This window comes from Mus pahari, chromosome 19, assembly GCF_900095145.1.
Source record: "Mus pahari chromosome 19, PAHARI_EIJ_v1.1, whole genome shotgun sequence".
NCBI lineage: Eukaryota > Metazoa > Chordata > Mammalia > Rodentia > Muridae > Mus > Mus pahari.
In genome coordinates, this window is record NC_034608.1 from 64,397,819 (window position 1) to 64,414,767 (window position 16,949).

Genomic DNA, 16,949 nt, shown 5'->3' on the forward strand with positions numbered 1-16,949 from the left:
CCATTAAGTCTTATCATTGCTTGGACTCAGCAGAGGCAGCGCTGAAGGAACGAAGCAGACATCTTCCCCCTCCCCAGCAAGCCCGATGCTCCGAGCAGATTAAGGTGTAAATGAAAGAAATCCAAAATAGTTTACTGCCGTCACTGCTTTTCTGAAGACATTATTGATCTTGAAACAAGCATGGACGGGCTCATTCGCACGCCAGAACGGGAATACAGAATTATGAACAAAATCGGACTCGAGTTGAGGCTTACATTCGGTATAACTCCTGTACCGCATTGAACTGCCCACAGTTCCCAAGTCCTTTAGAAATTAACATCTTTTTTGAACTCTCTTACGTACAGATCATTTGGTACTGCGCTAGCTGTCCCCCATCTCATGAACGGAAAACTAAAGATGAGGTGGTTCAATTGCTTGTTCGGGCTCTCCTGGCTGAGGTCTCACTGGAACTGTTAGGCACCTGACCTCAGGCCCATTATCCTTTCTGTAAATCACAGGGCCTGATTCAAAGTTGCGATCTGCGCTTGAAACACACCAGATCCCACTCGCCAGCAGCCTGCTGATTCATTCTTGCCGCAGCCGCTGATCTGCCCTTTCTCTGGTTTATATTTTCCAGCCCCATTCAATCTCAAGCAGAAACTTCACCTTTCTCCTGGAGAAAGCATTTTGCCAACCTTTTGACTTGATGCTTTCACAGGTTTACCACTCATTCTGTCTCCTGCTGGGCAGGCATTTTTCTACCACAGGAGGCCGAGCACACGGGATCCAGCCCAGGTTTTTGAGCGTTCAGAAGGCAAAGTGCCTCTGGCTCTTTGGGAAATAAACATACACAGAACCTTTGCAGATTGTACCGTCAGAAGGACATAAGGATGAAGCTGGCTCTGAAATGGCTCAGGTTAACAGTTTGGCCCTGGAAGTCCTCAATGCGTGCCTGCTAACAAGTGGCTAAATTAAGTTAAGGCATTAACAGGACCAAAGTGTGTGAAGGCCAGGAAAGAGGACGAGCCCTCCGGGTGTCTTCTTATCCTGTGACTCATCAGTTTCTGAAGACTCTTTTAATGTAAAAGTTGAGGAGCAAGGGTAGGGAGAATCCAGAGAGAATACAAAGTAGCCACATGTGAAAATGTGCCTCCTAACAATGAATGAGCCTCTAGTACTAGAGGACCAGAATATAGGCAGAGATGTCTCTAGCTGGAGGAGCCAGAAGGGACTTCCCTGGGGGGTGGGGTTGGGGTGACCTCTGCAATCAGGTCCGGATAGATCAAGGCTGGCTGGGGAAGGGGGTAAAGGCGTTGGGGGTTAACGAGGGGTCTTAGATATAGAGCAGCAGAAGTCAGTAGGAGAGTCAGGCCTCACCCAGGCTTTGTGATTGGGATGGGGAGAGCTGAGGAAGGCTTTTAGGAAAAAAAAAAAAAAAAAAAAATTCAATAATGCTGACTCAGCACCGAGGGAGCATACCAAGGGCACAAGGCCAGGTAGAGAGAGCTCCCCAGACCTACCGATTACATAAAACACAGGGACCAACCCGGGGGTTTGGGCACAGAGCTACCATCCCTTGCGCATACTGTTTCAGAAAGTAAGGGATTTAAGACATCTTTCTGAATGCTTTCATGGACACGTTCTGTCCTGCATTAGCCCTCCCCTAGCGTGTAAACCGTTAAGATCAAAACCAAGAGAGCCTACCACCTCTTGTTGCCACCTGCCGTGGAGCGCTCTAGAGTGCTAATCTAAAACCACCACGGATGGCAAGTGACAGATCACAACCCTCAGTACTAAGCACAAATGCAGAGGCCACTCCTTGATCCTCACTCCTGACGAAGAAGAACATGCACACCAGAGATTTCAAAATGACCAGAGGACTCTGGATAAGGAGTCGAAACAAACAGACAAATAAATAAACAAAAGATCAGTTCTCACAAAAACAATTTTTAGGCATTTCTAGAAATGATAGTTAAAAGTTGTTCTTGGTTTTGTTTTTAAAGAACCACGTTAACAGCGATGGCCAACTGTGTGATCGTGCTGTGTGATCGCGCTGTGTGATCGGAGACCTTTCCACATAAGCCACACACTGCTGGGCGTGGCCTCTGGTTATGGACAGCTCTGCAGTTCAGCCTAATGTTTGTGGCTTGGCCTCAGTGCACTAGGCCTCCCCAACTCGTATGTTAGAGATGTAGCTTTTTCTCTTACGGGCCTTTTGAATTTACAATGCACTAGGCTCTAGGGAATTTGAATAGAACATCAACTTCATGCTCATGATCCCACTCATCTGGCCACAGCCTCCTAGCTGCGGATCTATCACACAGTACATTCTCTCCCGCTCCCAGCTGACCTCTCTTCACAAAGGACTGTTTGGACAAAGACACTCTCCCTCAGGCTCTTACTGACCTTCTGCTCTTGCACTGATGAAGTACCCTTTTTATGGCTCTGTATTTGTTTGACTTTAATTTTGATTGCGTTTCTCTCTCTCTCTCTCTCTCTCTCTCTCTCTCTCTCTCTCTCTCTCTCTTTTGCCTAGACTTGCTACTTTAGCTTCTGTAGAGTATTTTCAAAACGCCTTTTATGTTTTCTAGGCATCGAGATTATTAGTGAACGCCTCAGAGTCATAGCCTCTGTGATCCTAAGATGAGATCTCTTCTCTCCTTCTCACTCACAGACATGAAGTGCCCAACTCTTCATTTTCCCTCCATAATATCTTTCATATACCTATTTTTCCATTCCCACAACTCTCCTAGACAACTGGTCTACCTGCCTCTCTCCACACTTACTGGTAAATCTCTGAAACACTATGATTATAATACCCCTGTGCTTAAGCACCTTCAGTTGATTGTCACTCGAAACTCTGACAAAGCTACAAGCTTAACAACTCTATGTCAATAGACTACTGATACTGTAAATTTATTCAAGTGGAAACGATTCGCAGCTCTCCAAAACTTCAGAATGTGACTTCGGTACTTCTGTTTAAGATGGATTCTTTAGTCGACTATTCAAGTACAGTCCTTTTCATCTTCCCGGGGTCTTCAGTTCTATTATCTGACTCTGTTTCTCAGTAGATATGTGGATTTGCTCTTAGACCTGAATGACAGTAAGCTTTCCCATGAAAGACTCATGTGCCCCGTGTTTCACTGTCCAAAGAACGACAAATGCGCTTTGTGTATCACTAACCACCTTATACATTTAATACCTTACATTTGCTTTTACGTGAGCCAATAAAAACAAAACAGAGAGAGTCTACTCATGGTTGTCACCTGTTGTGACAGTGCTTTCTCTAGAGTTCTAATTTAAAACCACCTACCCACCACTATGGTGAGTGACAGATTACCACCCTCAGAAATAAACATGATAGCAAAATCATGAATACTTGGATGGAGGGCTGATCTGGCATTCTGATGCTACTGGTAGTGGGATTTGTATCACTAAGTCCCAGATTTTACATGTAGGTATTTCTTAACAATTAGCTCAGGGGAAAAACTATTATTTCTTGAATTCAGTAGCAACGTTGTCAATAGGAAAGCCTCAAAAAATTGGGATGACATTTGGAAAAGCATCTAACATCATGATAAGCATCCAGATGACAGGGCCATCTCATAGGTACAGTACCAAAGTGACAGGGAAAGAGCGATCAAGAAAGTCAAAAGGAGAAGCTGTTTCTTTTTAACTTGCATTTTCTTTCAAGTGCTGAGAGGATCCTGAGGAAGGGATGGGAGCCAACAGGAGAGGGTGGCCTACACCGGTTTAAATTCCTTCGCTTGGTTGAGTTTCCTTAGGAAGTCTCTCTTAAGGGACAGAGTCTGACCTGTGGTTGTTCCATGAAACCAGAGAGGGCAGCAGTCTGTGGGTACCTTGCCAGTCTCTTGTCCCCTCAACTCTCCAGACAGCATGAGTTCAGAGGACAGGGACAAGGGCAGACCTTCCTCTCTCTCGCACCTCAGGCCTAGCCCTTTGAACATGGAGCACAGTGAGAGGTGGCCTTGGAAATTTATTTTTCCAAGGATCACACTCAAGAAAGGTGACCTGATCAAAGCCTTTACATAGTCATAACCTGCATAAGGGAACTGACCGAGGGATAGATAATACACGGGCCTTCAGATACAGGCATCTAATAATTAGGAGGTCCAGAAATGGCTCCCTTAGGGTTCAAAGGATTCTGTGCAGTTCCTTTGCACCTTTTTAAAATTGTGCACTGGCTGAGGAACATGGACATTTATGTAGATTTGAAAGGCAGACCTACTAGACAGTCCATCAAGAATTTTTTGCTCTATAGAACTACACATGCCTTCATTATCCTGGATGTTCTAAAAATGGACAGAGTGCAAGCTCATCTTCTTTTGTTCTTCAGTTTGTATTCTCTTCTCTCTCTCTCTCTCTCTCTCTCTCTCTCTCTCTCTCTCTCTTTCCTTCCTTCCTTCCTTCCTTCTTCCTATCTATCTAAAAATGAATATGCAGTAAGGAAAAGGGAAAGATTAAGATTGGGAGAAAAAATTTCAAGGTAGGTATTTTCCTTACAAAGAAATTTCACTTAACACNCTTCAGTTTGTATCTCTCTCTCTCTCTCTCTCTCTCTCTCTCTCTCTCTCTCTCTCTCTCTTTCTCTCTCTCTCCTCTCTCTCTCTCCTCTCTCTCAGAAAATGAATATGCAGTAAGGAAAAGGGAAAGATTAAGATTGGGAGAAAAAATTTCAAGGTAGGTATTTTCCTTACAAAGAAATTTCACTTAACACTGTAAGCAGTTGTTGTTATCACCAGCATAAAACTACACAGGATTCTAGGTTCAAAAGAGATGTATGTATCATTGTTTCAGCAAAGGAAATTTGGTAACTTTTAGTAAATGCTTCTTATAGGATAAGCATTGACAGAGGCCAAGAAAAACTGGAAGAACGACAGAATCACACAGATTTGTTACCGTAACAGGAAAAATGTCCTTACTAAGAAACCTTTCACTTCATAAGTAAGGGCGGTCTGCAGCTTGCCAAACATCACAGTTGGGAGAGACAAAATTGGTTGTGGAGTCTAGGATTTTAGTCTAGAGCCTTTCTCATCTGACCAAAGCCATTTTACAGAAGAGAAAAAGGAGGAGGAAAAAAGGAAGGAGGAGGAGTAGAAGGAGGAGGGGCAGGAGGAGGAAAAGGAGGAATAGGAGGAGGAAGGAGAGGAGGAAGAGGAAGGGAAGGGGGAGGAGGAGAAGAGGAGGAGGAGGAGGAGGAGGAGGAGGAGGAGGAGAGAATATAAAAAAGGCCCAGTGAACCAAGGGCCTGTCATGCCTTGGGCTTCTCAGTGAATACAAAGATAAGCAAAGGCAGTGAACTACTGTCCAGTCCGCCTACTTAGTAGAGCATTGCTTAGTTATTGAGTAGATTTGGAAAAATAAGGGAAGACAGACTAACATGCTGCCTGTTCATGAGCTAGGTGGTGGCATGCTTACAATCTCATGTGCTGTTTGTAATCCCGGGGTCAGGGAAGTGGAGACAGGCAGAACCCTGGGACTTGCTGGCCAGCCTAGTCAACTTGGGTGATCTCTAGGCCAATGAGAGGCACAGTCTCAAAAAACAGGGTGGATGGCACCTCCTAAGAAATGACTCTGAAAATTGTCCTTTGACCTCTAGCCCTGCGTGCGCATACACACAAACATGGGTGCACACACACAAAAGACAAATACAGGAAGCTATATATAGCCTGTACAAGGAGAGGTGATTTGAACACTCCAAAGAATTAGGGCTCAAGAAGGCAGATCCTTGAATATTTGCACGGTACTCCCTTTACTTCCACAGGAAGTTTAGACTGCCAGGTCGTTATCCACAGCCTCTCCTGCCACTGGATCTTCCACAGAACTCTTCACCGTGTTATCATTCACTCTAAATTTAGTTTTCTCAGTAGCTCCCCTATCACGACCACATCTCAAGAAATGGTTGTCTCCTAAGATCTAGCCAGTATAGTCCTCTTTCTTTCTTCTATTCTTATGTTAGGACCACGTCTAGCTAAGTTCTTGAACTCACGGTTTTTCTGTCTCAGTCTTCCGATTAGCAGGATAATGGTGGCCCAAACACACAAGTCCCCAGCCCCACCTTTTGATCCTATGTAACACTGTGCCGTGGGGACTTAGGTTCATAACTTCCAAATGGGAACTCCCTGTGCATTTCAGGTGTTTTCCTTCCTACTTTACCATCCATGCTGGAGAAACAGGGGTTCTCTGAGCTCGTCCCATCTCCCTAGCTCCTCAGGATGAATTCATTTCGATTAGCAATTAGTGTCTAGTCTGGATTCAGTCCTCCATTTCTTATTCCTAACTTTCTTTTCCTCCTGTACTGCCTACTCTCATCTTCCCTTGAGTCCATGCTTACACAAGTCTCCAAACTGACCACATGGTTTCCCTGTTAGATTCCCCCAACTGCACCTTGCCTACCCAGCATGGAGAATTCCCCGGGCAGCTCAACTCCCTAGCATGCCATCTAAGCCCCACTTGGACAGAACCATGCTCTCTTGACATGTCTTTCTGGTGTCATCATCCAGTGTCCCCACGCACGCTCCATGCTCTGGTCATTCTAAAATGCCATGCTTGGCCTGCCCAGTCAAGGCTTTGTTCCCGACCACCACTCTGCCATTCCCTGCTGACGTCTGTCTGTTGGTATCTCCAGACAACGCTCAACTGAGATGTGCACCTTGTCTCACTCTTGTCCCCAGTCTGATGAGGACAAGATGGATGAGAATCTTGGTTGCTTGCACTGCCTGCTGGGTAACAGACACTTAGCACTTAACACCTTACACATGCTTACTTCTCTGTGCAGAGTCCAGTGCACACTGAACCCACCTATTCTCCGGCACTCAAGTCCGCACCGGCTGAAGATCATACCGAATGAGTATGTGTCTGATGAATGTAGTGGATGAGTAGGAAACTTTCCTTGACCAAAGGGCATGGGCGAAATTCTCACCTCGTGGACACAATACCCAAGCCTCTGAGGTCTGACATATTTAACAGTTTGCTGCTGTAAGGCAGCATTTAAGAGCCTTTCCTTTTCCTTGAGGCGGTGTAACTCCCTTTTAAAACAGTGTTCCCACAAGGGTAGTGAGGTCAGCTGGGAAACACCCGTGTGGGACTAACTATGGATATCTTTGTGAGATAATCTTTAAAATTATGTTTAAAAAGAACTCTTTATTAATAAAATCAATAGGCTCTGAACAGGCACATAATAGATATCTAGGTGACGAGAAACTTATTTGAAATGAGAAATAATCACTGTTTAGACCCGCTGTGACCTTTAATATTTTCAGTCCATCATCTGAAAGGCCTTTTGGTTCTACAGGAATAGACTGGCACATTTATATTCATGTAGACAAGCATTAGGGGGCCATATTGCTTCTCCATATTACAATATTATTTGAATTTTGATGTTATCACCATAACCTCTTCTGGGAGGGAAGTACTTTCTCTCAGCTTCTGGTCAGGGGTGTGTTTGTCATAGGGACCTAGCTTGCTCTTTTCTCTTTGAGTGTGACATAGAATGAAGTCTTTCTTTCATCTGATGCTGAACTAACATTCATTACATGTTTAAATTAACCAGTTATCTATTTTTTTACTAAAAAACCCCAACACTTTTTAGCCTTTGATTTTTATATACATTTTAATTGAAAGGTCTAATTATGAAAAAAAAAAACCCTTAATTTATATCAGACTTCCTTTCTTATATACTTAAACAGGGAAGAGAACTCAGACCCTTTTTTGGTTGAACTAGAAAGTGATACTTATTATTTTTAAAAAACAAGAACTAGAAGTAAGATTATTTTTATGTGCATACATGATGCGTGTGCGTGAGCGCATGCGTGGAGGCCAGAGGATGACCTTGTTGAATTGCCTTCTCCTCCTTCACAAGGGCTCCAAGTATCAAACTCAGGGCCTCAGGCTTGAGCAGAAGACACCTTTACTCATGGAGTCATCCTGCTGGCTCACAGTGGTGCTTGCTTACATCAGCATCTCTCTCTCTCTCTCCCTACCCCCTCCCCTGCCTCTCTCCTCATCATCTCTCTCTTGTCTGTCCCTAGTTCAGATTCTTAGGTTGGAATTTAAGTCTAAGAAACCTGCTTGAGATGCATGAGCAGGTGGGTCTACAAGATGCAGTAGTAAGGACAGATGCAGGGATGCTGTGATGGAGGGAAGCTGTGATGGAGGGATGCTGTGATGGAGGGATGCTGTGAGGGAGGGATGCTGTGAGGAACAAGAGATTGTGGGTGATGCCCCAGCCTTCTGATCTCTTGCTTAGGGTGACCCTTTCTTCATCTTAGGTCAGAGTCCAGAAGACAAGTGTAATGTCTAACTGGGTCAACATCTATATGCTCTAGATATCTAGAAATGACACGTGGGCCCAGACATAAACAAGAGGCTTTCTCTACCTGCAACACTTCGCTGGGGGGAAACTGAAGGGTGAGCAGGAGGAATGAGGCTTCTACACAGGGCTTTCATTATACCATCCCAGGAGTGAGTTGGAGAAGGATGCAATATTACAGGAAATTCTCAGCTGTCAACCTTTAGCCCTGCAACACGGGGAAGGGGAATCGATCCTGGTCTGTCTGCATGAGAATCTCCTCTTCTCAAATATCCTTTAGAGCGGCGAGTCTGTACCTCGGTCTTTGGGTAAACTATCTGATGGTTGCTTTGCAAGGGAAGCTGATGATGTGCCATACGGTAAAGCTATCAGAGCACCTATCCAATGTAGAGAGAAGGAGTCCATATATAGAGGAGGTTGAATTACCCATTTTAAGCCATTATGGAGCAATTTAGCACCTTGAGAGCATTCATTTGCTATGCGGATCGTAGTACTGGAGGGGATAACAGAGCTCTGCTGCAGTGGACACGCTGGAGCTGATGCACAAAATTCTGAAAAAAAAACTGGTTACTGGTTTTGCTCTTTTTTTTTTTTTTTTTTTTTTTTTGTAAAATCTAGACTGCTGAAAGGAGTTGGAACAAATCAAATATTGATGAAAATATTGCCTGTATCGTGTTTAGGTGAACGCTTGAAGTGTCCTGTGGCTACTTTCATCATCTACCCACACAGTTCTGATATCTTGGGATGCTCATTTTGGTTAAAAGAAGACAGATGCAGATACTTATACCCAACTGTTGGACTGAAGTCGGGGACCCCTGTGGAGGAATTAGGGGAAGGATTGAAGGAGCTGAGGAAGAGGGTGATCCCATAGGAGGATCAGCAGTCTCAACTAATATGAACCCCTGGGAGTTCCCAGAGACTGAGCCACCAACCAGGCGGCCTACACGAGCTGGTCCAAGGCCCCTGACACATAGACAGACAAGGATTGCCTGGTCAGGCCTCAGTGGGAGAAGATGTGCTTAATACTTGAGGCCCCAGGGGAGGGGATTCTTTGGGGGACCCTCTCAGAGGCAAGGAGGAGGGGGACTGGGATGCCAGGAGGGGGGCAATGGCTGGAATGTAAATAAATACAATAATTAATAATAAAGAAGGAAATAAGGCAAACCTATCAGAGAATCAAACAAAACAGAAAACAACGAAAAGCAGGGTCAGGATTTCCCCAGGATTTTCAGTGATCTGCAGATGAGGCTGCTCCTAAGTTAGTCCTGAGTTCCTAAATGCTGTCTTCTACAGTGAAAGAAAGATATGGGGCATACGGAGCGGAGCCCGAGGGCCAGTGTAAGCACATATTTGTAAAATGGGGACATAGTTTTTAATGTAATTTCTGGCCATAAATAACAATGACTTGTGGCTTGTCCGGTGCTTTTCAAAGGAGGGGTTATCCTCGGTTCTGTCCGGTGGAAGCTTCCTTTAATCAATTCCTGCATCAGTGGTGGTCAGAGGGACTGCTGTGTAGGAACACACCACTGTCCGGATTCCAGCCAATCCGGTATCAACAAGCAAAGGCTGCATCTTTCCTGACTCGGAATAATTACCTTTGAGTTTTCCTGCTGGGTCTGGGCCTTCTGTATACTGTTTTGGATTTGAAAGTGCCCTAAGGGTACCATAGCCAGCTAGCATCTATACTCAGCTCTTCTTTGAGGTCCCTTTCCCCCTATTCTCCTAGGGTATCAGAATAGGTGGGGGAGGGCGCGTTGTGGGTCTGCGCCATGGGCACAGAGTTAGGTTCATTATAAAGAAATGGTTCAGAAGCTCATTGTGAAATTGCAGAGCGTGAATGAGGGTCAATAAAGAACCCAAATGAGGAGCTGGAGACCCATATATACCTACATAAATGGGGAAAAGCTGAAACTCATTTATTTGCTCTGTAAATCTGAATATAGCTCACAAAAGATCACACTCGGCTCCACAAATACACAGCTCCAAATAATCAAACTCCCAGGACAGGAAAGTTGTCACCAACCCGCTGGTGCACACTGGCTAGAATTCATAGCTTTTCCCTACGCTGTCTAGTTCCCCCTGAAGAAGTGCCTCTAGATATGCCCAGACCCTTTGTATTTCATGTGGGCAAGCAAGCAGAGAGCTGTGAAATGCCATTTACTAGTAAATAATTTATTCCATCGCCCAATTCCATACGCCGGATTTGCTTCTGTGTGCAGTCAAGTGTAAGAACTATGGTTTTACTTTGGGTATGAGCTTTTTAAATAATGCATTTTTAGCAGGTGAGATCTTTGTGGTCTCTCTGGAATTACTTTAACTAAGAAATGAGAGTACAGGGCAATTGTTTTTAAAGACTACGACACATTGGTTGCCAGGTGTGGTGGTTGCCAGGTATGGTGGTTGCCAGGTGTGGTGGTTGCCAGGTGTGGTGGTTGCCAGGTGTGGTGGTTGCCAGGTGTGGTGGTTGCCAGGTGTGGTGGCACATCCGTTTAATCCCCCAGCACACCAGAGGCAGAGACAGGCAGATCTCTGAGTTTGAGGCCAACCTGGTCTAGGGAGCAACTTCCTGCTGGATTACATAGAGAAATAATTCTGGGGGGGGGGAGAGAGAGAGAGAGAAAGAGAGAGAGAGAGAGAGAGAGAGAGAGAGAGAGAGAGAGAGATAGTTATCTAATACTAAAAGGTCAGGATAAGACACTGACTAAGACACATAACTAGGGTTATCATTATTATCAGTGTATGAACAGTCACAAAGTCGGCCTTCTTTCTTCTGACCATCGAATCAGGAGAGGAGGAGGTCAGAGGCAAACATCTGTAGATAATTATTCATCCCCCGAGACATAGGCGACTCCAAAGCTGAGTGGAAAGCCACCAGACACTGGATTCTAGCAGCCTGTCTTAAAGTACCAGCTACTTTTATAAAGGAGTCCTAATAGGGACGGCACAGCCACGGGTCCCCTGGAGAGAAACTGCCGCAGGTCTATAGCTTTTGGCAAGAAGGCTCTTGTGTTTAAGCAACCACCTACCTACCCCAAATTAGAGTAACTTGCCTAACTTATTGGGGGCTAATAAGAACTGCAATCTGGGAATTGGGAATCATACCCCCCCCCACATCCTCTCCTGTACCAGGTACAACACACTGAACTTATATTTGAATGGAGAAATGTTTGCTTTCCTTTAAGTCTCTCTCTCTCTCTCTCTCTCTCTCTCTCTCTCTCTCTCCCTCTCTCTCTGGATAATTTTGTAACTTTATTTATGTATAGAAACCTTAGCAGCGCATATTTAACCCAGTTTAGTGGCAAGTTCTTCATTCTTTGCCTTTTCGGGACTGTCAATGCAACTACAGATTCAGGACCGAGAACATCGCCTCCCCAGGGGCGGCTGATCTCACTGTACCTGTCCTTGTACTTGGTCCTATGGCTCCCATCAGCTTAACCAGAGCACCCTTGTTATCCCACGTGAAGGCAACAGTGGTGCGTGCCTTCCTGTGGACCAGGTGTCCCAGCCTGGACTTTCTCTTGACGATGCAGGAGGGAGCCCCTGTCTTTCATCACAGGGCAGGCAGGAAGACCACCAGCTCAATGGGGTCTACATCATGGGCCATCACCATCAGCTGAGTCTTCTTTATCAAGGTGGTAACTGCATTGACACCTGCTTGAAGGTCGGGCAGTCTCCTCTTAGTCGGGACATGCCCTTTGCCAGCAGCTTTCTTCTCAGCACGGGCAGTAGCCACTGCAGCTTCTCCTGCTTTGTCTCTGGCCTGTACTTGTGGGCAGGCTTAAGCAGTAGTTTGCTGGTCCAGGGCTTGGGCTAACTGGTTAATGGCAGGAGGTAGTACTTTGAGCCACTTACTGAGGAAGCCGCCTTGCCTTACGTACTGGGGACACTCGGGAAGCAAGTGAGCTCTCTTTCGGGCAGCACGTCCTGTCCAGTGCAGAAGCCCTTAGGCCTAGCTCAAAGAGGATTCACCACCTTTTGGCCTCCTGCTTCTTTACAAGGACAGTGGCTGGGGCCACCTTCATCCTCTAGACATCTTGCTTGGCTAGAGCAGAACTTAATCTTATGAATTTTCTTTTGTTCTCTGCCTTGCAGGAAAGGAGTCCAGAGCCTATCACCGTTTGGCAAGCAATTTTTCAATGAATTTATCCCTAGCCCCTGCTTTTATGGGACATAGCCTTGCTATCTAGGTTAAGCTGCCCTTGAACTTCTGATGTACCCTTGACTTGCCTCAAACTCCCAATCCTCCTACTCCTGCCTCCTGATTTCGGATATTATGAAACTACACCACAACAACCGGCTATCTATACAGTGCTTGTGGCCCTCGCTCCCTAAAAGCAATGTTTCAGAATAAAACCCTTATGGTATGAAGTCTTTACTTTTTTTTTCTCATTCAATTATCCGAGCAACAAGATCAACTGAGGAGGGCCTTATTTTATGAAGAAGACGACAGTGAACAAACAACTGCTATTGGGTAAACATCAAAAGATGGACAAGAAAAATGTGAAATATAGACATTTTCTGTATTAATCATCAGTGCAGGGGTTGGCACCACCCCAGAGATCATTTATACAGTAGTTTTCCAAAGGCGCTTTGGGGAGAGTCAGTTCTAGATCTCATCAGACTCTGCTGGATCATGAATATTCACTCAACTACATCATTGGCTTTTGCCTCCGGTCTTTCTTCAATGAATAGAACGAAGAATGCTCTGTGCATGAATGCAACACTCCATGCGTTTCGGGAGTCCCAGAGACAACAGCTTGCATTAAAAAAAAAAAAAATTTCCCCCATTTAATTTGTACTCACACTAGGACTGCAAAACTGCTAATGGCTCATTCAAGTTTGTACCACCAACAAAAAATAGAAGATGAAAACATGCCCGGCATTGAATCTGAACTTGTTCTCCTTTGGAATTTCTCTGGCAGGAGCTATGGTAACTCTTTTTCTACAGTGGACAGACTGATTGATTCCAGGTCTTCCATCTGCTTCTATTCGATAAAAGCTTTAACTTCAAGCCTTTTTTAAGGTACTAGGCTAGTTGATAATCTGGCCATAAACAAATGGGGATTTGGACTGAAAGCTGCCATTTCTTTGTGCAAGGAACTTATGACAAGGGATGATTATAGACCACCGACCAGCTTAAGGGACTGGTGTGGTGAAAGTCACAGAAAACATGTTTCTCAGTTGGCAATGATTTTTTTCCCCCTGTTACAATCTTCTTGTGGTTTTGGTAAAACCCCAGCCATTGTCAATCTCATCAAATCCTTCTTTATGAACTTACCAAGTGTCTTTCTAACATCTGAGTTGGATACATGGTACTACAAAAATATAAAGTGGAACATTACTGAGACATCAGTTCGCTAGTAACTACAAAAGCAGAGGGAGTCCCGAGGAGCTAGTTCTCTATAGGTAATAAGGGAGAGGGTCTGAAACCCACAAGTTCAAGCTGCCCATATGCAGCTTGTTAGAACAAGCTGTCAAGGGGAAGATGAAGGGTTAACACGGCCAAGACTGAGACTCTGAGGATGATGAGTGAGAAGGCCTGTCCTTGGGTATGTAACAAGAATGCTAGAAAGATGAGGGACTGGGTCTAGGGTAGTAATTGCAGGCTGGCTGGCTCCCCAAGTCCCCTGAGGAACACATGGTGGACACACACTATTGTTCTTTCCTATCTCTTTGTTCCCAACATAGCAGCTAACTGTGATAGACTAAATGCTAAGTAAGGACGGCTGCTAACAAGAAGAGACCATCCCAGACTATGCGATAGACAAGCAGCTAAATACAGCAAAAGACCACAGCTCTATCTCAGTGGCTGAGATGGAGTTAACTCTGCCATGGAAACGCTCCAGGCTGATCATGTAAATGTGAGAACACCTGAGACACCTGCGGGGTTGGAGGGTGGCTAACACTGGTCAAGAGACGAACAGCTGGCAGAGCCAAGGTCAAGGTTGGAGTCAGAGATGGACAGGGCCGGGATTTAACCGCTCCTAACTGGGTCATTCAAAAGTAGCATACGATCGTTTTCCTGGTTGGGCTAAGGGTCGGCAAGCACACATTATATGGTCCTTCCAGTGACTTGGGTCAGAAAAGCCCAGAGCCGAGCCGAGAAAGGTCCCAGCACTGTAAAAACAAACTGTATCATCTTGTCAGCAACTCAGAGGTCCCATCTTATACTAGAACAGCCACAGAAACTGCTTGTCAAGGTCAGGATACAGTAAGTAGAAACTGGGCAAGGCTCCTGTGAGCTGAAGTACGGCCTAGGTTTGCCCGTTTCTCACCCCAAAGGTCCACAGACAAAATGTGCTGTGCTACGAGAATGTTAGCCATCCTTCGGCCTCCCAGGTGTTCCCAAGAGGACACATACCCTGCGTGCGCTCAAGCCTTGGAGAGGGGGCTTTACGGGTTCTGACCCTTGGAAGAAGTGGCCCCTTTCACCACAATGTACAGTAACAACGATAAAAGTCGTCTCATTTGGACCTAGCAGAGTTCTGGATTCCTTAGGATAACTCTTCTACTCTTGGATATCTTTAAAAAAGCATATGTGATTCTTAGCAATTTAAAAAATTATATATATAATTATTGAATGTATATAATTATATATATATTGAATATATATAATTACACACACACACACACACACACACACACACACACACACACACACAAAGTTGTGGATAGCCCTGGTGCTGTTTGTATTTTGATGTTAATTCAACTTCTCTATGAGGGGCTGTCTGCATGAGGAGTGAATCATACACTCAGGAGAAACCAATCACTGGGTAAGTAGGCGGGACTTCCGGGTTGGAGGGAGGAAGAGAAGAGGCAGGAGAAAGAGAGGGGGGTTTTTTGGAGGGGGACAGCCATGAAATAATTTTATGGCTGGGGGTCATCACCACATGAGGAACTGCATTTATGGATCACAGCACTAGGAATGGACAAGATGTAGCTATTAGTGTAGATAGCAAATCCACCAGGATTCGGCACTGGAGGATTTAGATTTCTATGAGTTACAAGATTAGGATTCTAGTTGTGGCGCCTAGCAACTGAGTTATCATTGATTCTGAACTAAGTTGGTGGTGTTTTCCTTTTAAATTTTAAAATAACATTTAAAATGTTATTTCTCTGGCTATACCTTCTCATGGCCACACACAGGTGTCATGTCATAAGTCTGCACTGTGGCTTACTAGAACACTGGTTCTCTACAGGTGGGTGGAGACCACTTTGGGGGGTTGAATGACCCTTCCAAAGGGTCACATGAGGAACTGCATTTATGGATTACAGCACTAGGAATGGTCAGAACCACTGTACTGCAACAATGCTTTTTCCTATTATAATCACAAGATTATCTTGCCAACCAGACCCCTGATTCTTGAAAGTGCTTTTATTCCTCAAAGGCAATATTTTTTTTAAATAGAGAAGTATTTTTTTTTTTTTGGTTCACCACCTTTTCTTTAAAAAAAATTAAAACTCGCTCACATCTCCCCCCCCCCCCCCCATAGAGCCAGCCGGTTTCTCTGATTTCCCAGGCTTCGATGGGTCCTCAGGAAACCATCCTGCCACCTCCCAGTTCCTGTGTCACCACACAGAGCACCGTGCAGTGTCACTTTCTGGACCCAACAAGGACATGTTCAAAAACGTCCCACAGAGCAGAGCTCGAGACTTCGGCAATACTGGGAACTTAGCCTCTGCTTTCTCTCCCTGCTTTCAACTCCAGTGGAAACCCACCCGAGGCGCCACCATCGCAGAGCAGCTTCTAATGAGGACAGCTCTCCTGCCCAGACCCATCTAAGGGCTTCTCTCTCTCCTCTCCTCTTCTCTCTCTCTCTCTCTCTCTCTCTCTCTCTCTCTCTCTCTCTCTCCCCCAACGTGCCTTCTCCAGCTCTGGCAACAGAGCCTGCTATCACTTTAAAAGCCCTGCAAAGGAAGTGGCTTCTATTAACTTCCAATTTATTCCTTTCCTATTGCGATTCTGAAATGAGGAAAGAGGAAGGCTAAGGACAGAATTTTAATGTAATTCTTCAATTGAAAAGGTTTGTTCCTCTGACAAAATCATGCTGCTGGATAGCACGCGCTTTATTAAAAGGGGACCCATCGGAAAAAGAAAAGCCACTCCAACGACACGGGGAAACAAAGCCTTCTGCAGCGGATCCGCTCCAGAGCGGCTGTATGAAAAATATTTGTGTACAGGGTGCCTTTTTCTAGTGATTTCTGATGTGATTTTAGACGTGTGTTCTTGGAGAAGAGACTTCTGCTTCAGCGTGTCACTGTGAAAAAGAAATCACACTAAGGGACTCAAAATTCTTATTGCAAGCACCAGTTTGATTTTGTCAACGTGTCTTCTCGGTGCACCTTACATCGCATGTGCAGTGTTAGTCAGGTGAACCAGCAGCTGGGAATGACTTCACACACGCCCTCACTGTAAAGGACACTCACCATAAAATATACAACAGCTCAGTTTTATCTTCGCTCTCCATGACCTCATGAAAATGTCGACCAGAATGCAAATCGCCTGGGCCACTTCTCCACACGAACGCCCCGGCTACATCCGCCCCCTTCTCCTATGTTTTCAAAATGGTGGCCAACGGTCCCGATGTGCATTTGGTTGCAAAGTCCTTCCAAGTGTGGCCTGCCTTCTCCAATAACT

The 16,949-nt window shown here is 45.1% G+C and overlaps 1 protein-coding gene across 12 annotated transcripts in view; it reads right to left on the reverse strand.

Annotated features, from left to right (window-relative positions):
* Window positions 1–16,949, reverse strand: part of Tenm3 (teneurin transmembrane protein 3) — a 723,224-nt gene that overhangs the window by 31,486 nt on the left and 674,789 nt on the right. The window lies entirely within an intron of this gene.